This window comes from Podarcis liolepis, assembly GCF_965112155.1.
Source record: "Podarcis liolepis genome assembly, chromosome: 2".
In the NCBI taxonomy this organism is placed as follows: Eukaryota; Metazoa; Chordata; class Lepidosauria; order Squamata; family Lacertidae; genus Podarcis; species Podarcis liolepis.
In genome coordinates this window covers 19,432,852-19,452,105 of record NC_139555.1, presented here as the reverse complement: position 1 = coordinate 19,452,105, position 19,254 = coordinate 19,432,852, and the positions used below count along the sequence as shown (strand labels likewise).

At 45.7% G+C, this 19,254-nt stretch overlaps 1 protein-coding gene across 4 annotated transcripts in view; it reads right to left on the bottom strand.

Annotated features, from left to right (window-relative positions):
- The window catches only part of ANKFN1 (ankyrin repeat and fibronectin type III domain containing 1), a 216,674-nt gene that overhangs the window by 116,541 nt on the left and 80,879 nt on the right, over positions 1 to 19,254 (bottom strand). For 3 of the 4 annotated variants that reach the window (XM_083489909.1, XM_083489912.1, XM_083489910.1), the window contains exon 2: positions 3,416 to 3,516. The gene's annotated coding sequence lies outside the window, so the exon portion shown is untranslated. Of the gene's footprint in view, positions 1 to 3,415; positions 3,517 to 13,393; positions 13,532 to 19,254 lie in introns of those variants that run through there. The other variant, XM_083489911.1, reaches the window with a different exon arrangement.

Below are 19,254 nucleotides of genomic sequence, written 5' to 3'. Positions count from 1 at the left end.
CAATCACCTGTTGCTTTGGGACAATAGAAGGAAAGGCAAGCATACTCCGGTCCCATTCATAAGCAGGGAGATCCAAGGGCTGAAGAGCTATGAGAGATTTCTCTCTAGATTCACAGCCTGCTGCGAATCCCCTTGAGAATCATGCGATTGAAGGGTTTAAATAAATATCAGATAACAAACAATGCAGGAAATTGCTTGCCTGGTAATGCCATGGGACAGCTCCTATTGAATCCCCTGTGGAGATGGAGTTCATGTATCTCACTCTGGTGAGGAAGAGCATGCATTGACAGAGCATCTGCTTTGCATGCAGAAGGTCCCAGGTTTGAACATCAGCATCTCCAGGTAAGGGCTGGGAATGCCATCTATCTGAAGCCCTGGGGAGTCACTGACAGTCAGTGTAGGCAAAGCCTACCAATAGGCGTGCTTGATATAAGGAAGCTTCCTATACGTCACTCATGCTTCCTCAATCTGCACGTGTAGCAATGGTGCCCCAAACCCTTAAGCTTCATGCTCAATGGTGCTTTTGTTGCAATGTCTCAGAGTGTCAGGGTCAGGCTGGATGAGCTGGGAGCCACCAGCCCAAGAGTCCCACAGGCAGGGATCGGACTGGCTGGATGAAGAAGACTGGTGGGAGCCTGCCTCCCAAGAGCCCCCCAGAGAGGGCTCCGAAGATGACAACTTAGAGCCCAGAGCCTGGTGGTGGGGCACTGAGGAGCAGTCAGTAGATGGGACAAGCTGGGAACTGATAGATACAGAAGACTTGAGTGATCAAGAGGGGTCAGGAGAAGGAGGGCCTTCAAGAACAGGATTAGCTGAGAGTCACAGCATGTGCACAGTCACAGTCCTGCTGACTCCCCTTGCCCTCTGACTCTACACTCAAGGAGGGTCCTGAACATTGCTGAGCAACGCGTCAGACAGGCCCAGAGGAGAAGCTCACCCCCTCAAAACAGCCTTCGTCTGCTTGGGAGGGATCCAGAGTGAGAGGCTACAGGGGAAGGGCATGCCTGGAACTTAGTTTCAGCAATGCCTTCATTGAGTTAAGACAAAGCAAGGACATTGCTGTGTTGTTTTTTCTGCTGATAAAAAGCTAATTGCATCCTGTGCCTTCCGTGTGTGTGCCTGCCCTGTGGATGACAGTACTTGTTGACAGCTCCTTTACACAGCGGCACCACTTGTCGCCACTTCTCTCTTCCCTGAAACTGTCCCCAGAGACTCCTCCACCTCCTCCTTGCCTTTGTCCCCGACTGCTGCTACTTCTTAAGGACGTAAGGAGAGTCCTTCTGGACCCACCTAGTCCAGCATCTTGTTCTCACAATGGCCAACTAGATGCCCCTATGCTATGGGAAACCTGCAAGCGGAACCTGGGCTCTTGCAACTTCTGATACCCAGTGCCTCGTACTCAGAGACATACAGCCGCCTGCCTTTCTCTGCTGACAAACCCACTGCAGCTTCCTTCTCTTGCTCGGTGTGCTGCAATCATTAGAGTGTCAGGCTAGGGCCTTGGAGACTCTAGTTCAAATCCCAACTCAGACTTGAGGCTCTCTAGGTGGCATCTCTCAGCCTTACCTACCTCGCAGGGTTGTTGGGAGTAAATAATTGAGAGGCCTGATAGAACCACATAACAATAAGCAAACATAAGCGGTTGGTTACAGCATGGTGCTGATAATGTCAAGGTTGCAGGCAGTGGCACAGCTTCATGCTCCGGCACTTGGGGACGGAGAGCAGGCGGGGCTGGGGCTGGTGCACATCCCAGGGGCATGATGTGCCACCTGCAGGGGTGTGATGTGGGTCCTGGGGGTGTGGTGCCCAGCACAGGCGAGGGGACAGCCATGATGGCACCCCACTGGGATCATGCTGCCGGGGGCAGTGCGCTCCCCCTGCACTCCTCTTCCTCTGCCAGTGGTTGCAGGTTCGGCCATCATCTGGGACAGCTGTGTATTCCAGCATTGCAGGGGGTCAGACCAGATCATGCTCAGGTTCCCCTCTAACTCTACAGTTCTATGATTCTATACACAGAATAACATTCCACTTCCAGCTACAGTGGATGCTTGGGTTGCAAACGTGATCTGTGCGGGATGCACGATCACAACCCGCAGCATTCACAACCCACGTCTGCACGTCTGCACACATGCGGGTTTGCGATTTGGCACTTCTGCGCATGTGCAAAGCGCGATTTAGTGCTTCTGCGCATGCATGACTGCCAAAACCCAGAAGTAACCCATTCTGGTACTTCCGGGTTTCGGTGGTCCGCAATCCGAAAAAACACAACCTGAAGCGGCTGTAGCCCGAGGTATGACTGTACTCCTGAACCATCCAGGAATCTCAGGTGGCTTCACCAGCCACACCTGTGCCTTCACCAGCCACACCTGTGCCATGGCTCCCCATGTTCTGTGTAACATGCACCACAGCTGCTGGCTGGAGCTGAAACCTGGAGGGAATTCTTTGCAAAAGCCGGCCGTAGCTGACGCTAGGTGGTGCAGCAAGTCCGTACACCGGAGGACTCTCATCTCCGGGGACCTTGGATAACAGCCAGCTTGGGTCACAGCGTAAATGAGGTGATGTGGGCACAGCCCCCTAGCTGCTCCTCATGCCCGTTCCCTTGCTTCATGGTCCTCAGTGCCGTTTATCCGAGTCGGTGAAATGATCAAATCGTGGGGGCATCTGCAGAACGCAGCAGGAGGGCATGCATTCCGGTTGCTCGTATGCTAATTGCATTTAGCCGCTTGGCTCCCTTGGTGCCTTTCCCCTTTTGTCAAGAATTAATGTCACGGTGGCAATAAAGGGGTGATAATGAGTGTAAATAATCCAGTAACTTGCCGACAGCACAAACCTTACACTTCCAGGAAGGGGAGGGGGGGAGAAAGAGCCCACACTGCATTCTGCAGTTCCCAACATTATTACTGTACTTGAGCACATATCTGTAATTCTCCTGATACTCATACATGTCATTAATCATAAAGCATGCGGCTGGGGCATCAGTCAGCCACGCATAGCATTGCATGTCAACAGCAATGTGCTTCTTCGTGTAGATTTATTATGCAAGGGTGCATTTGCAGGAGGTGTAAGCTTAAACCCTAACCTTTGACACCCCTCTGTCTTCCGCGCAATGAACGCCGGAGGCAGTTTTCTAACTCAAGATTGAGGAGGGGAATTCCTAAATGCCATGCCTGTCCCAATTGACATAGGTTTGTAGCGGTCCTATATATACATACGCCTACAGTTCCACAGTACAACTCAAGTGGGCACATGGGACAGCGAGCTTCTTAGTGAGGTTCCCGGAAAACTGCATGCACAACAGGTAGGAAGACATCGCGGCAACATTTCTACAAGGTCCATCTATCTGCCAGCTGTTTTCTCCCCTCCCCCTCCCCTTAAGCTATAAGATATGCATGTTAGAGAATTAAATTTCACTCACCAGTCCAGGAGGAGGAGGCTGAAGAGAAGCAAGTTGGTGCCAATTGTCCACTAATTTCATTCAATACATTGGCTTCTTTTGAGTGTAGCTGTGTGCTGAAGCTTCCAGGCAGAGAGAGAGGGAGAGAGAGAAAGAAAGAGAGTGAGCCTCTTCCCTATACTGAGCGAATGATTAATATATAAATATATATATATTCACCATCAGCAGGGGCTGAAGTTGAACATCAGTACTGTAAAAAGCTTTATGCAAAACGTAAAGCACGCAAAAGAACAGAGAGGAGGGCTAGCAGCGACATGAGGCAATATCCAAATAAACAGAACTGAATTCTTTAACACTTTCTGCCCTCTTGGCACTGTAGCTAATATACCCGCTTTTCAGAGTCTTGTTTTGTGTTGTCAAGGAAGCCTCTGGCTATATGATGCGATCTGCTGTTATCCTGTTGTGTCTCTCAGAACTGATCAGACCAGCGAGGAAGGAGAGAGAGAGATAGAGAAAGAGAGAGAGAGAAATTGCCCAGAGTAAACAAAAACCAGAATGGTAAGCAACTGTCACTCTGGCTGATCAAACAGGCAACCATAGAGCAGCCATTTAAACAACCACCACAATTAGTTTTATGTGAAATCCCTAAGAAGGTAAGAACTCTGAGCCCATCACTTGGTCCAGCAGTTTATGGTCACATCTGACGAAGTGGTCTCTCATTTGCCCCACTTCCGGGTCCACTGCCTGCAATTGCAGCAACAAAGCAACAGCTACCATCCATAGCTCTGGGACACCTGCAAGATAATGGGAAAGAATCCCAGCCAGTACTGAACAGGTTAGCACCCCAAAGGTTATGAAATCTGCCCACACGCAAACCAAAACATTGCAGCTCCAATTATGCTTAGATTTAAGCTGTAGCAAATCCTAGCACGCATCTTTTGCAGTGCCTTGAACTATGTGATAAAAAAGGCATTCGTAAAATGTGCAATTTGAAAGAGGTTTGTGGTGTTGTGGTGTGTGTGTTGTTTTTTTTAATGGACTCTCCTAGGGTTTCAAAAGTACCGTACGCTAAAAATACAGCTATGTGTTTTATCTAAGATAAAAATGACTGAACGCCATACTATACAGTCCTGGTTCGTTTCAGCCAACCGTAAGAGTCCTGTTAAGCACCTAGCAACAGAATAAAATTAAGAGAGCCTTTAGGACATTCATTGCAGATCCTGCCATTTTCAATCGTCTGCAACATTGTTTTATAATGCTCCTGTGTATTTTATAGGAGTTTGGTTATGTAAGGCAACCAATGGGCTCATCCGCTATGTGGAATCATTTGGAGAAGTGCTGAGATCCTACGAATTGCTGAGCAACCCCTTTCTCTTTAGTTTTCAGCATCTTCTGGAACGCCTACAGGCAAATCCTTAATATTACTTAATGGGGGCTAAGCATTCCTTAATCCACATCATTAACCATCATGTCAAATGCCCAATTCAAGGTGTTTAAAGAGGGAGAAAGAGGAGCTTTCAAGGAACACTGATGACTATATTGGAGATCTGCAGTGTGAACATGGAATCCAGGTGGTGGCAGCTTACGCCAGACTAATTCATGCAACATTTAAGTAGGCAGCCTGGCATATAGGCAGAGCTGGTGATGATAATGCAGTCTGTCATTATACAGGCTGTTTGACAGGACAAGTAGGCACTTCAGAATCTCTGGACTGTGGCTATATGAAATATGGATGCTTTGGGTAACAGGAAACGCTACCCATGAAGGCTGAAATTCTAACCCTGGATACCCTGGAATAGGTCCCATGGAATTCAATAGGACTAACTTCTGAGAAGGCAATGATTACTGCAATGCGTTATTTGTAGGGCTGCCTCTGAAGATGGTTCGGAAACTTCAGCTGGTGCAGAATTCAGCGGCCAGGTTGCTCACTGATGGTTTGAGCATATTACACCAATCCTGGTCCAACTGCACTGGCTACCAGTGAGTTTCCGGGCCCAATTCAAAGTGCTGGTTTTGACCTATAAAGCCTTAAAGGGCTCAGGACTGCAATAACTCAAGGACTGCCTCTTTCAATATGAACCTACCTGGACCCTGAGAACATCTTCTGAGGCCCTTCTTCGTATGCCTCCTCCTCAAGAGGTTCAGAGGGTGGCAACATGAGAACGGGGCCTTCTCTGCAGTGGCTCCCCATCTGTGGAATGCTCTCCCCAGGGAAGTTCCCCTGGCACCTTCATAATACACCTTTAGGCGCCAGCCAAAAACATTCCTTTTTAACCAGGCATTTGGTTGATCTGATTTACATCCTATGCCCTTTTAGAATGTGGTTTTTTGGGGGAGGGGTATTGGGTTGCTGTTTTTACTTTTATTAGGTATTGTATGGTTTTATATCTTAATTTTATTCTGTGAACTGTCCTGAGACCCCTGGGTATAGGGCTCTATATAAATTCAATCAATCAATCAATCAATCAATCAAGGCATAGTCAGCCTTGTGCCATAAATCTTTTCCACCTCTCTTGCCTGCCTTTTCTATCAATCGTCCAACTCTGCCCGACTCCCATAACCTGAAAGTTTCTACACAACCCACCACCCAAGCTCTAGATTTATTTATCCCCCAAGAGTTAAATTATTCAGGAATAACTTATTCATGGCCATTTATCTGCTGCCTCTTATCAGTGTCCAGGCATCCTGCTTCACACGTTGCCCTGGTGATATAGTTGTCCCCAAGGTACCTGAGAAGCTGTTTATGTTAGAGGTTCCCTGGGAGAGGAGACATGAGTGAGAGTCAATTGCCTTGTATAGTAGTACCTCGGGTTACATACGCTTCAGGTTACATACGCTTGTTTGAGAACCAGAACATTCACTTCTGGGTTTCAATTGTTCGGGAGCCAATTTGTTCAGGAGTCAAGGCATTTGAGATCCAAGGTACTGCATTTCTCTTAGACGAAATGATGATACGGTGGTACCTCGGGTTACATACGTTTCAGGTTACATACGCTTCAGGTTACATACGCTTCAGGTTACACACTTCACTAACCCATAAATAGTGCTTCAGGTTAAGAACTTTGCTTCAGGATAAGAACAGAAATTGTGCTCCGGCAGCGCGGCGGCAGTGGGAGGCCCCATTAGCTAAAGTGGTGTTTCAGGTTAAGAACAGTTTTAGGTTAAGAACGGACCTCCGGAGCGAATTAAGTACTTAACCCGAGGTACCACTGTATAACTCTATCTAGGGTCATGCACATGAGATATGGCTGAACGACCAGCTTCTTCCGAGTTTCAGAAGGAAGCAAACAACCAACCCCGAGTCTCTTCCCAAAAGTGATCTCCTTGTGTGAATTGCGTAACTGAGCATAGTATCAATGGCTCTGTTTCTGTGAAAATAAAATTGGTCGCATTTAATGGAAGCAGATGTGTGATCTTGCATGAATGAGTTGGAGGCACCCACTTATTCTGGTAACTTAAGTAGATCACTTGTATATGCAGGGTTTTCCCTCTTCAGTTGCCCACAAGCTAATAACTGAAACCAACTCTGAGTCACCATTTCAGCAGATTTGGATCCAAGACGTGAATTGGCCTGGTTCTGGGTTGTTATTTTGGGGTAGTGGTTGTTACAGAAAAGGAGCAATGCGGCAGCGAGCTGCAGCTGGCTGGAAAGCAAAACAGGATGGGAATGCTGGGACTGTACCGTGGGAACAAAGGGACAGTCTATTCACAGTGCTGAGCACCGGATTTAGCTCAGAGTGTCATTTGACCTGTACAGGAAGTACAGGAGGTGGAGTTTGTCTCTCTGCTGTTGGAGTTTGAAGAGAGCAGACGCGTTTCTCTGTAATGCTGCAAAGACAGAAATAAAGGCATGTAAATACATTTCTGTCTATCTCTTTCCCCTCCCTGGGGGGAGCAGGGAGCAGGGAAGAGTGGTGTGTCCTTCTCACGCTGAGGAGGATCGCCGATCGCGACCTAGCCTGTATCCTGCCAGGAGATGCAGACGGGGAGGTCAACAAGGAGATCAAGCCGGGTGCCTGGAGAGTAGCCAGTTTCTCCTGATAAGGCTTGATTCCAACAGCGGTGATGTCAATAATCTTATCTAAAGCCCATGTAGGATTTTAGTAGCAATCGAAAACCCAAAAATAGCTATGAAGGCAACATATGAACATCACAGCTTAGAGTGATAGTTTCTAGCATCATAAATATAGACCTAGTTCCCCATCCCTATCTGTCAATGGGTACAACAATATTTTTTCTAAATTCTCACAAGAGACTTTTAATTCATATGATCCTTATTTATAAATATAATTATATTTCAGCACCCATGTAGTTAAGTCATACTGACCCACATTATGCATATATGAATGTTTAATGTCCTAGTATTTTTAGGGGTGTTTGCACATGCAAACAGCCTCTACACATTCCCTGCTGGTGCTTCTTGGGTACATGTGGCAAAGAGCATTTTGTGAAGCATTAATCCACTCTTAATTTAATTTCTATGATCATGACACTGCTATTCAACATCCAAGGATGGTTTGAGTGCACAATAGCATGTACGAAACACCACTCGTTTGGCTGTTGCAGGAGAAGAAAACACCACCAATTCTCTGTACTATTTAATGGCTTAATCATACAAGCAGGAGAAGTGAGGAAGTTGATGAGAGGGCCCAGCTATGCTCGGTTTCCAAATATCCCCTGGTTCTACAGTTGCTGGTTATTGTTGTCGTTTAGTCGTTTAGTCATGTCCGACTCTTCATGACCACATGGACCAGAGCACGCCAGGCACTTCTGTCTTCCACTGCCTCCCGCAGTTTACTCAAACTCATGCTGGTAGCTTCAAGAACACTATCCAACCATCTCATCCTCTGTCGTCCCCTTCTCCTTGTGCCCTCCATCTTTCCCAACATCAGGGTCTTTTCCAGGGAGTCTTCTCTTCTCATGAGGTGGCCAAAGTATTGGAGCCTCAGCTTCAGGATCTGTCCTTCCAGGAAGCACTCAGGGCTGATTTCCTTAAGAATGGATAGGTTTGATCTTCTTGCAGTCCATGGGACTCTCAAGAGTCTCCTCCAGCACCAGAATTCAAAAGCATCCATTCTTCGGCAATCAGCCTTCTTTATGGTCCAGCTCTCACTTCCATACATCACTACTGGGAAAACCATAGCTTTAACTATATGGACCTTTGTTGGCAAACTCTCTTTCCTGGATATCAGTATTGAAAAGGATGAGAGTCATTCTTACTGTGCTTGGCCATAGGATCCTTCGGGGAAACCTGCCTGGCCATTTAGGAAAGATCATGCAAGACTCTGATATGGAACCAAACGTGAACTTACCTATATGAACAAATACAGAATTGGCTTTAAAATGGAAATTTTCTGAACTCTCAATAGCCTATAACTGGATCTATCAATTCCTATGCATTCCAACTACTCAAAACCTACACATTCAGCGAGAATGTCCAACAGAAGGCAAGGAACCAACAACTTCTAGGAAACTGTGGGTGCTATTTACTCAGCTTTGAATGTTACCTGGTTTCAACCACCTTGCCTTTGCACTTACAGTGGTACCTCAGGTTAAGAACTTAATTCGTTCCAGAGGTCCGTTCTTAACCTGAAACTGTTCTTAACCTGAGGTACCACTTTAGCTAATGGGGCCTCCTGCTGCCACCGCACTGCCGAAGCATGATTTCTGTTCTCATCCTGAAGCAAAGCTCTTAACCCGAGGTACTATTTCTGGGTTAGCGGAGTCTGTAACCTGAAGCGTCTGTAACCTGAAGCATCTGTAACCCGAGGTACCACTGTACTTTCAAGATGGCCATAAGGAATTGAAAGTTGAAAGCAGCCACAGGCTCCCAAAATCTAAGCCCAACCTTCTTTCCCCACCTGAAGTTGTTCCTGTCCCAGGAGCCGCCGCAGGCTAGTTCATCATCAGCAATCTTATTTATTCCACAGCACAGAAGAGAGCAGCAAAGCAATTGCCTTTCTTTAATGAAATTGGTCTGCCTACCTGTGGTTGAGGACAACCACAAATTGTTTTCTTCTTATTGCTGTAGCATCTAAAATTATGCATTTTACCAAACAAATAAGACGGTGGCTAACATGCTGGGAGCTGGTTTCTGTTTCAATTTATGACCATTTCTGGGCTTTGAAATGTGAGCTGCGCCACTTGCGAGGCTGGTGGGCGAACTCTGCAAGCAAAAAGGAAATGTTTTCTGCTTATAGCTTGCTTGCTTATCTATTATCGTTTTTATTACCCAGAGCACTTTGCATTTTACAAAAGTTGCACATGGGGCAAAGTCCTCTGCTGTTCTTGGAATCCCATCTAAGTTGCTATGATATGAAGAAATGGCAATGGTCAGGAAATGGGGCTAGCTTGACAACTTTGACCAAAACTCAAAAAAGACAAGCCTACAGAACAAGTGGAGGTGGTGAATGTCCTGTGTGAGTGTCTAGAGGCGGCTGGAGGATGGATGGTGGTTAATGGATTGAGGTTGAATCCTGACAAGACAGGAGTACAGTGGTACCTCAGGTTACAGACGTTTCAGGTTACAGGCTCTGCTTACCCAGACATAGTAAGCGCCGAGGGCCTTCTGGCGGTTCCCTCATTGCGAGAAGTAAGATTACAGGGAACCAGGCAGAGGGCCTTGTCGGTAGTGGCGCCTGCCCAGTGGAACGCCCTCCCAGCAGATGTCAAAGCAATAAACAACTATTTTACTTTTAAAAGTCATCTGAAGGCAGCCCTCTTTAGGGAAGTTTTTAATGTTTGATGCTGTACTGTTTTTAATATTCAGTTGGAAGCCGCCCAGAGTGGCTGGGGAAACCCAGCCAGATGGGCGGGGTATAAATAATACATTATTATTATTATTATTATGATGATGATGATGATGATGATGCCCGGGTTAAGAACTTTGCTTCAGGATGAGAACAGAAATCTCACGGCAGTGGCGCAGCGTCAGCGGGAGGCCCCATTAGCTAAAGTGGTGCTTCAGGTTAAGAACAGACCTCCAGAAAGAATTAAGTTCTTAACCCGAGGTACCACTGTACTGTTTTGTGGGGACAGGGGACCTGCAGTTGTGGGGGGCTCCCTGGTCCTGAATGCAGTAAAAACAAAAAGGTAAAGGACCCCTGGACAGTTAAGTCCAGTCAAAGGCGTCTATGGGGTTGTAGTGCTCCTCTTGCTTTCAGGCCGAGGGAGCCGGTGTTTGTCCACAGACAGCTTTCTGAGTCATGACTAAACAGTTTCTGGCACAACAGAACACTGTGATGGAAACCAGAGTGCACAGAAATGCTGTTTACCTTCCCGCCGCAGTGGTACCTATTTATCTACTTGCACTGGCGTGCTTTCGAACTGCTAGGTTGGCAGGAGCAGGGACAGAGCAACGGGAGCTCAACCCGTCACAGGGATTCAAAATGCCAACCTTCTGATCGGCAAGCCCAAGACACGGGACGTGGGTGGCGCTGTGATCTAAACCACTGAGCCTGAATGCGTAGCTGCTATAACTGTGTTGCTATTATTTGTAGGCCTTATTCACAAATGTGGGCACCTAATTTCCTTTCCACAGTTGATTACTAGACGTTTAACATTACCGGGCTGTTGAATGCATGGACTGATTCTGTTGCAAGACGTGTCTAAGCAGCTATCACCAAGACATCAACATTGCACACGTGAATATCCCTTATTCAATGTCACATGAGACGCGTGGGCAAAGTGTCGCAATTTAATTACTAACGTTCGAGCCACATAATAAATGATCCTGATGTTATCTTACTGAATGCTCATTTGAAACACACGCCACATGGTGCAGCTACAGGCACTCCCTGGAACAAGGGCTGCTAATGTGTAAGGCCTTTGCAACCGGGTTAATAGATATTTGCAATAGTAGTGAGCAACTTAGCTGGCTTAATTAAAGAAAGGACTTTTGTTTCACTGTTAGGAACTCATTTCCTCCTGGGTCAGGATTTGGTGCTTTTTCAGCTATCACTCAACCCTCCACTGTACTTAATAGTCTCCGTTTGGGAAAACATATTAAATGTTACTGAAAGAAAATTACTTGATGGGGAGACAAAAAAAAAACCACCACCCAGTTTCCCGTATGCACATTTATATACGTCTATGTACGCAATACATTGTTCATTTATCTGTATCTATCTATTAATCTAGTTTTATGTCTCTCTCTTTCCCAACCCACTCTCCAAATAGTGGAAAATTCAGGGAAGCCCTAAAAAGACTAGTTTCTCCTCCTTTTCAGAAGGAAGCATGGTACTTTCATAACCAGCTTATTTATAAATGCTGAGGTTGAGGAAGGCTTAATGGGTACAGCAGTTCTGGGATGCTTGGAGAATTTGCACAGCATAAAATCCTTGGTGAATATGATGAATCCACCACCATAAGGAATGATAAATGGATTGGACTGAGCTTTTCTGCAAGTTTATACACTGATTCAGACTGAAGGCGTGGTTTCTCAAACTCTGCAGTAGAAAAAGGCATACACAGTATAAAAGCGTAAGGACACTAGACTTAATTATGCACATACTTCCTGGTCTTCTGATCCAGAGCTGGTGTGGACATTACATTTGCCATGGGGTTTAGCATTCTTGCAGTGGCTTTCCCATTTCCTAAGCATTTTGCCTGCTAAAATTTATCACATACTCCAGGGAACATCATGCTTTCTGCCAGCAAATGATATTGACAATGGAGGTGACAGGGACTTGTTACATTATGACCTCCGACTCACAGTGAGTTATAATATATTGGGGGGTGGGAAATTTGCTCTGAAGTCCCAGAGTGACTGTGAATAGAGAAGAAATTTGATTCAATTCCTACTTTCTGAAATAATATAAAAACTTGAAACAAAGCCATTTTGGGGAAACTTTTTGCTTCTCTGAATTTTGCAATACAGCTTTCTAGCCAAGCAACACGTACAAAACCTCAAACACTAAAGTATGCATAAAATTGCATATATTAGTGAAAATGGCATACAATAATGTATCATGTTAAGGGAAACCGTGTGGCAAAAATGTTGTCGTTAGGAGAAATTTGCACTCAAATGCTAATGAATTTTCAAGATGACTTAAAAAAACTGATATGGAAATGTGCAGAACTCAACTTACATTGGAAAAACAAGAAACTGAAATTGACAGATCCATTCACCCCCAGATTCAACCCAGAAGAGCAGAGAGAGATTAGAGATCTGCATGGGGTAATTTTGCAATCAGGTATCAACAGTGCCATCTGAACACGCCTCCTATCACAGATGCTATGTAACTTCAGAAAACAGAAGGGTAAAGAGTGCTAATACAACAATAAGTTGCTCACTAATTGAAGTGAGTCTTCATCAGTTCATGCACATGCTATCAGCTAATTAGCTGACTAATTAATGTAGCGATCACAGATTGACAATACAGGCAATATTTCTAAAGTATTTAAGTAAGCCAGCAGAGCCCACCAGCTAAATAAGACTAGGATTTTATGGCTTGCTTGGGGAAATCAGCTTAAAACCACATTGTTCTAATCATGCAATGTGCACTCACATGAAACAGCTTGGATTTTACCAGGACGGGGTGGGGGACTTTTTCAGAAGAGGTGGAGAAATTTAGCACATCCCAAGCTACTTAGCAGTCAGCTCCCACGGAAGGTGGTCCATTAAGGGCAAATGGAGAACTGCACCACCAGCTTCAGTCTGCTCTCAGCCACCCCCCTACCTGCCTGCCTTCCAACTTACAAACAGTTCAGGAGATGACACTGCCTGTCAGCTGCCTCCTTCTCCTCTTCACTCTCAAGGTTGCCCTTGTAGAACTCAGGAGGAAAGAGGATGAAGGCAAAACTAGAATTAGCTGGCTGTGCCCATCATTTCCTCTGGTTTGCTTTCCCTGCCCTCCACTCCACCAGCCACAACGGGCACTAGGCACTGGTTCACTTCAAAAGCAAGTGCTAGCTACACAATCAGGAGCAACAGCAACAACAACAACAACAACAACAACAACAACAACAACAACAATTTGTTATTTATACCCCGCTCACCTGGCTGGGCTTCCCCAGCCACTCAGGGTGGCTTCCAACAAAATACTAAAATACAGTAATCCATCAAACAGTAAAAGCTTCCCTAAACAGGACTGCCTTCAGATGTCTTCTAAATATCAGATAGTTGTTTATCTCTTTGACATCTGGTGGGAGGGCGTTCCACAGGGTGGGCGCCACTACCGAGAAGGCCCTCTGCCTGGTTCCCTGTAATTTGGCTTCTCGCAGTGAGGGAACCGCCAGAAGGCCCTCGGCACTGGACCTATGTCTGGGTAGAACGATGGGGGTGGAGACGCTCCTTCAGTTGCCAACCTCTCCATCCCTCAATCCATATATTCATCTGATGTTGAGGATCCCTCAGATAAAAAGCTTGCCACATTACTCTTGCCCCAGATGCAACCCCATGTGATTCAGAACTGTGCATAATTTCACCACGACAGACAGTAGGAGAAATTGGTGAAAAGCAAACTGCAGCAGAATAGAAACAGCACTGCGTGTGACAAATCCAGGACAGAATGGAGAACAAAGCTTTCTTACCTCCCTCACTGCAGTAAGCTACTGTTGTTTGAAATGGTGTGTGAATGCACCTTATGAGTCTAATCTAAATTTCTTTGGAATAAGCTCACTGCTCAGCAACATTTGGAGGAGAGATGAATTAGTTAAAGGCTATGGTAATATTCAAGGCTATGGTAATATTATCTCAGATCAAAATGCACAACACAGGAGAAAAGGATTGTCTGGTCTACAGGTGAGAGGACCACATGGCTTGCCACTTATGGTTACTTCTGTTAGAATTCCTGCTCCGTGATTGCAGTCATAGGATTGTTGTCTTTCACATGACGTTATATGTTTTGACTCCACAAAGTGGGGAGTGATGGAGACAGGATGTTTGTGTTACTGTGTTCCATGAAGAGGGACTGTTGTCCTTTGTTCATTCTCTTTGCTGTCTGATGCTAGAGAGAGAGGGAGCCATGTTGCAGTGCTCCGTGTGTGTTTATAGGTAAATAAAGTAGATTAGCCAAAATGCTGAGTTGCTGAGGTCTGTTACGCAACTGCGCAAACTCTTCGGATCCCTAAGTGTGCTGGTGTCGGTTGGCATCGGTCGCTGTGATGTTCGGGCAGAAGAAAGCTTTTGAAGCTCCCGAACAATTGACCAGGAGGGAGGGAACATGCCAGTCGGGCATGTATCTCTGCCAGAGACCTACTTGAGTGTAGGCTGAACTCCTAACAACTTCCACCTCCATGTTCCTACCAGCTTTCCCAGCATGGTTCCTATTGCCTCCACAGGTGCATCATTGAGTAGACATTTCTGAAGCATGACTTCTGATTTAAAATACACACCCAACAGTACAGAAAGCAGGAAGATATGATATGACATGGGGACATCGGAAGAAATGGTCTCTTTCCCCACAGATTACGACTATCCTTGCAACCCACTGTCACAGTTAGCCTACAGCTTCGCATTATGTCTGAAAGATGCCTGGACAAGTTTAAAGCTAACAGCCATTCGTAACGTTTCCAGCTCTCGAAGCACGATTCTTTCAGAAGGCACCGGGGAAAGTCAAGGAGAATAAACCAGAGCGAGCTAGAAGCCGTGGAGAACACTGACAATGTCAAAGTGGAGCCTAAAAATAGAATGTTCTTCTACTCCAGACGCAAGAAAATACATAACCAAGGGAATTTTAAGCGTGGGATCTACGCTGGCAAAAGCAAGGATAAGCTCAGGTAAAGGGGAAAGAGAGCACATGTTCTTGCCTAACTAATCACGCTGTAATAGTGATTAGATAATAGCCATTTTCACAGGCGTTTGGGGTGTATGTACAATTAATCTGGGGAGAGGGAGAAAGAGAATGGAATTGTGCTTTCCGCCCCCAACCTAACCATTGTTCCTTTGTGAACAGATTCTCCATGTGTACAAATTGTACACGCACAGGTTCCCTTACTTTCTCTCCCCACAAGTAGGGCGGAGAATTTTATGAAGCCACAGAGCTAGCATCACCTGCTTTACCCTAAATGCAGGTTTGAGCCACACAATCCAGTGTGGTGTAGTGGTTAAGAGCGGTAGACTCGTAACCTGGTGAACTGGGTTTGATTCCCTGCTCCTCCACATGCAGCTGCTGGGTGACCTTGGGCCAGTCACACTTCTCTGAAGTCTCTCAGCCTCACTCACCTCACAGAGTGTTTGTTGTGGGGGAGGAAGGGAAAGGAGAATGTTAGCCGCTTTGAGACTCCTTCGGGTAGTGATAAAGCGGGATATCAAATCCAAACTCTTCTTCTCTTCCTCTTCTACTTTAGTCCAAAGGAGGGAAACCTGCAACTCCCCAGATGTTGTTGACTTCAACTCCCATAAGCCCCAGCCACCAAAACTAATAGTAAGGGATGGTGGGAATTGTATTCCAACAACTGGAGGGACACATGTTCCCCACCCCTGCTTTTAGCGAAATAAGATTTATTACCAGGGTAATGTACAAAAAAAAAGAACGATAAAATATCAAAAAAATAAAAACAGCTTAAAAGCCATTAAGGCTGCAAGCCTGTATGCTTGTATGTGGAGCTTAATGGGCTTACTCCTGAGTTGGCATGGATAGGCTAGCACTGTATACAACAAAAGCCACTAATATCAGCCAATTGGCAACAATATACAATTCACAGAATTCTGTATTAATTTATGTGCAAGTTGTGCCTAACCAACTCCTGGGGTCAAGGTCCCTTTGCCCCAACCCCCATAAAATATTTGAGGGGGCCAGGGAGGCCATATTGATAGACATTGCCATTCAAATGTTGTGTGCTTACCGCTTAATAATAATAATAATAATAATAATAATAATAATATTTATACCCCACCCATCTGCCTGGGTTTCCATAGCCCCATTTGATTGATTGATTGATTGGCAGGGCAGGGATACCTGGGTTCCCCCAATATTTTGTTCAAGTTGGCACTGCCGGTTTTGTTTATTCTTCGGGTGGCTGGTAATCTCAGAGCCAGTGTGGTGTAGTGGTTAAGAGTGATAGTCTCGTATTCTGGGGAACTGGGTTTGATTCCCTGCTCCTCCACATGCAGCTGCTGGGTGGCCTTGGGCCAGTCACACTTCTCTGAAGTCTCTCAGCCCCACTCACCTCACAGAGTGTTTGTTGTGGGGGAGGAAGGGAAAGGAGAATGTTAGCCGCTTTGAGACTCCTTAAAGGGAGTGAAAGGCGGGATATCAAATCCAAACTCTTCTTCTTCTTCTTCGTAGTGTTTGAGGAAATGTGGCGATACATTGCTCTGAATTTGACATGGATGAGACAGGATTTCATTTGCTCACATGCTGAGAAACAAATATGTTTGCTTTTGCTCATCCATGAGAAGAAAGGGGCTATAGCTGGCCGAATTATTTCTCAAAATAATTGCTCATTTTTAATTATTATGCAGCACCTTCTAGCGCAGAGCACAATTCCAGCGTTAAAATCATAAGGGCATGCTCCGAGAGGCATAAAGTGAAAATTAAACTGGTTGGTAGTAAGATAAAAAAAGTCACTGAAGCATGAAAGCAATTACAATTGGGGGTTTTTAGTTGCTATTAATGCTACATAAAATGATATTAACTTATTTTCACCTCTAATTATGGGAAGAAGGCCCATCACATATTGACACCTGACAGTACTTCCATATCTGTCATACTAAGGTCTGCCATTATTCCAAGAATAATACAGGAAGAGGAAAGTAAAAGATGTCTCCAAATTGATTTGTAAAGCCTAACAACCTTTAGCTTATGCCTGTTCAAACGCCAAAAACCTCAAACACCCCTCCTGATTATGATGCTATCCTCTTTTGAAATATTTTGCTTTAACCACAAGGTTGGTGCCTCAAACTCTACAATTCCATGAGTCTGTGAAAAAGAAGGACGAGGAGGAAGAGAGAGAAAATTCCAGAAAAAAAGATGGTTTAGGTCCCAGCAGCAGACTACTACCTCTGAAGGTGGTTCAGAAACTTTAGCTGCTGCAGATTTTGGCAGCCAGGTTATTCACCGGGTTAAGACGGTTTGAGCAGATAATGCCAATCCTGACCCGACTTGCACTGAACGCAATACCTCAAGGCCTGCCTCTCCCCTTATGAACCGACCCAGACCTGGCGATCATCATCTGAGGTCCTTCTTCATGTGCCTCTTCCATGTGAGGTCCGGAGGGTGGCAACATAAGAACAGGGCTTTTCTGTGGCAGCTCTCTGTTTGGGGAATGCTCTCCCTAGGGAGGCAAATTTTAATAATATTAATAATAATACAGTGAATGCTCGTGTTGCGAACGTGATCCATGAGGGATGCACGTTCGCAACCTGCAGCGTTCGCAACCTGCAGCAGCACATCTGTGCATGCACGGGTTGCGATTCGGTGCTTTGCGCATGCACAAAGCACAATTTAGCGCTTCTGCACATGCATGACCTCTGTAACCAGGAAGTAACCTGTTCCGGTATTTCCAGGTTTTGGAGCGTCCGTAACCTGAAAAAAAGCAACCTGAAGTGTCTGTAACCCAAGGTATGACTGTACCGGTCAAAAACTATATGGGGGATGAATCTGGCACTTGCCAAGGTCTTCTGACAAATACCTCCACTGAGGTCGACATTTTCTTGCAAGTGTTGCAGAAGGAGAGAATTATGAAATGCACCCTCAGCCTAGTCAGTTGAGATCAGGGGTAAGCAACCTAAGGCCCATGGGCCACAAGCGGCCCACGGGGGTCGTTTAACTGGCCCACAAGCAACCCCCGAACTGAGTCACCTACTTGGTGAGTCCCCACACGCTGCGCTAAATCGGTGTGGCGACTTGCTTCCATGGTGCTGGAAGTCATTTCTGCACATGCTCAGATGCCGAAAATTGCATCTGCACAGACACCAAAAATCGTGGCTGCGCACACTATCTGGCCCACAGAGGGAGCTCCGCTGGAGTGAACCGACCCAGGTGAGGTAAACCTTCCTGACCCCTGGTTGAGATGGTTCAATTTGGAATTCTACTTTTGTGGTAAGCAAGGATGCAATAGAAGCCTCTTTCTTTCTGAGCCTCTAGTTATGCAATTGGCAAAGTAGAGGATAGGTCTATGGAAGCATTATGCAATCAACTATTCAAGTTGACAAGTATACTCTCGAAGTATACTCTCAAAGCTTTTACCCAATTTTGACGAAGCAGAACAAGATTCAGTGCTACTTCCAGAAAAACGATACGCCTCGTGGAAAACTGTACTCCAAAATAGCCTTCTGATATGGGAAAGGCACTCAGAGAAAGGGTGACAGAAATATAGGGCTCAATTTGGATTGTTTGCTCCCTACCAAAGTTTAGAAGGCATTTACCTGAGGTTTAAATCAATATGACGCAGGAAATGTCTGATGAGATCTCCTGACATTCATGTTTTCACTTTCCAGCAGCTGTAGGGGGCTCTGATTTTTATCAGAGCAGCAGTGTGCACTGTGTGCAATTTAGTCCTTTTCCCCATGCTGTTTTCTCAATCTAAATCACTCCTCTCTCCAAGCTGTTGCTAGCACCCATAAGGAATTTCTCTCTCTCTCTTTCTCTGTGTGTGTGTGTGTGTGTGTAAACAGGTACAGATGTTCATGCTATCCTGTGTGGCTGGAGCGTTTATCAAAGCATTTCCCAGTTGCAGTTGTTGATCCAATAGGAAGGAAGGATGTTGTTGTTGTTTAGTCGTTTAGTCGTGTCCGACTCTTCATAACCCCATGGACCAGAGCACGCCAGGCACATCTGTCTTCCACTGCCTCCTACAGCTTGGTCAAACTCATGCTGGTAGCTTCAAGAACACTATCCAACCATCTCGTCCTCTGTCGTCCCCTTCTCCTTGTGCCCTCCATCTTTCCCCAAATCAGGGTCTTTTCCAGGGAG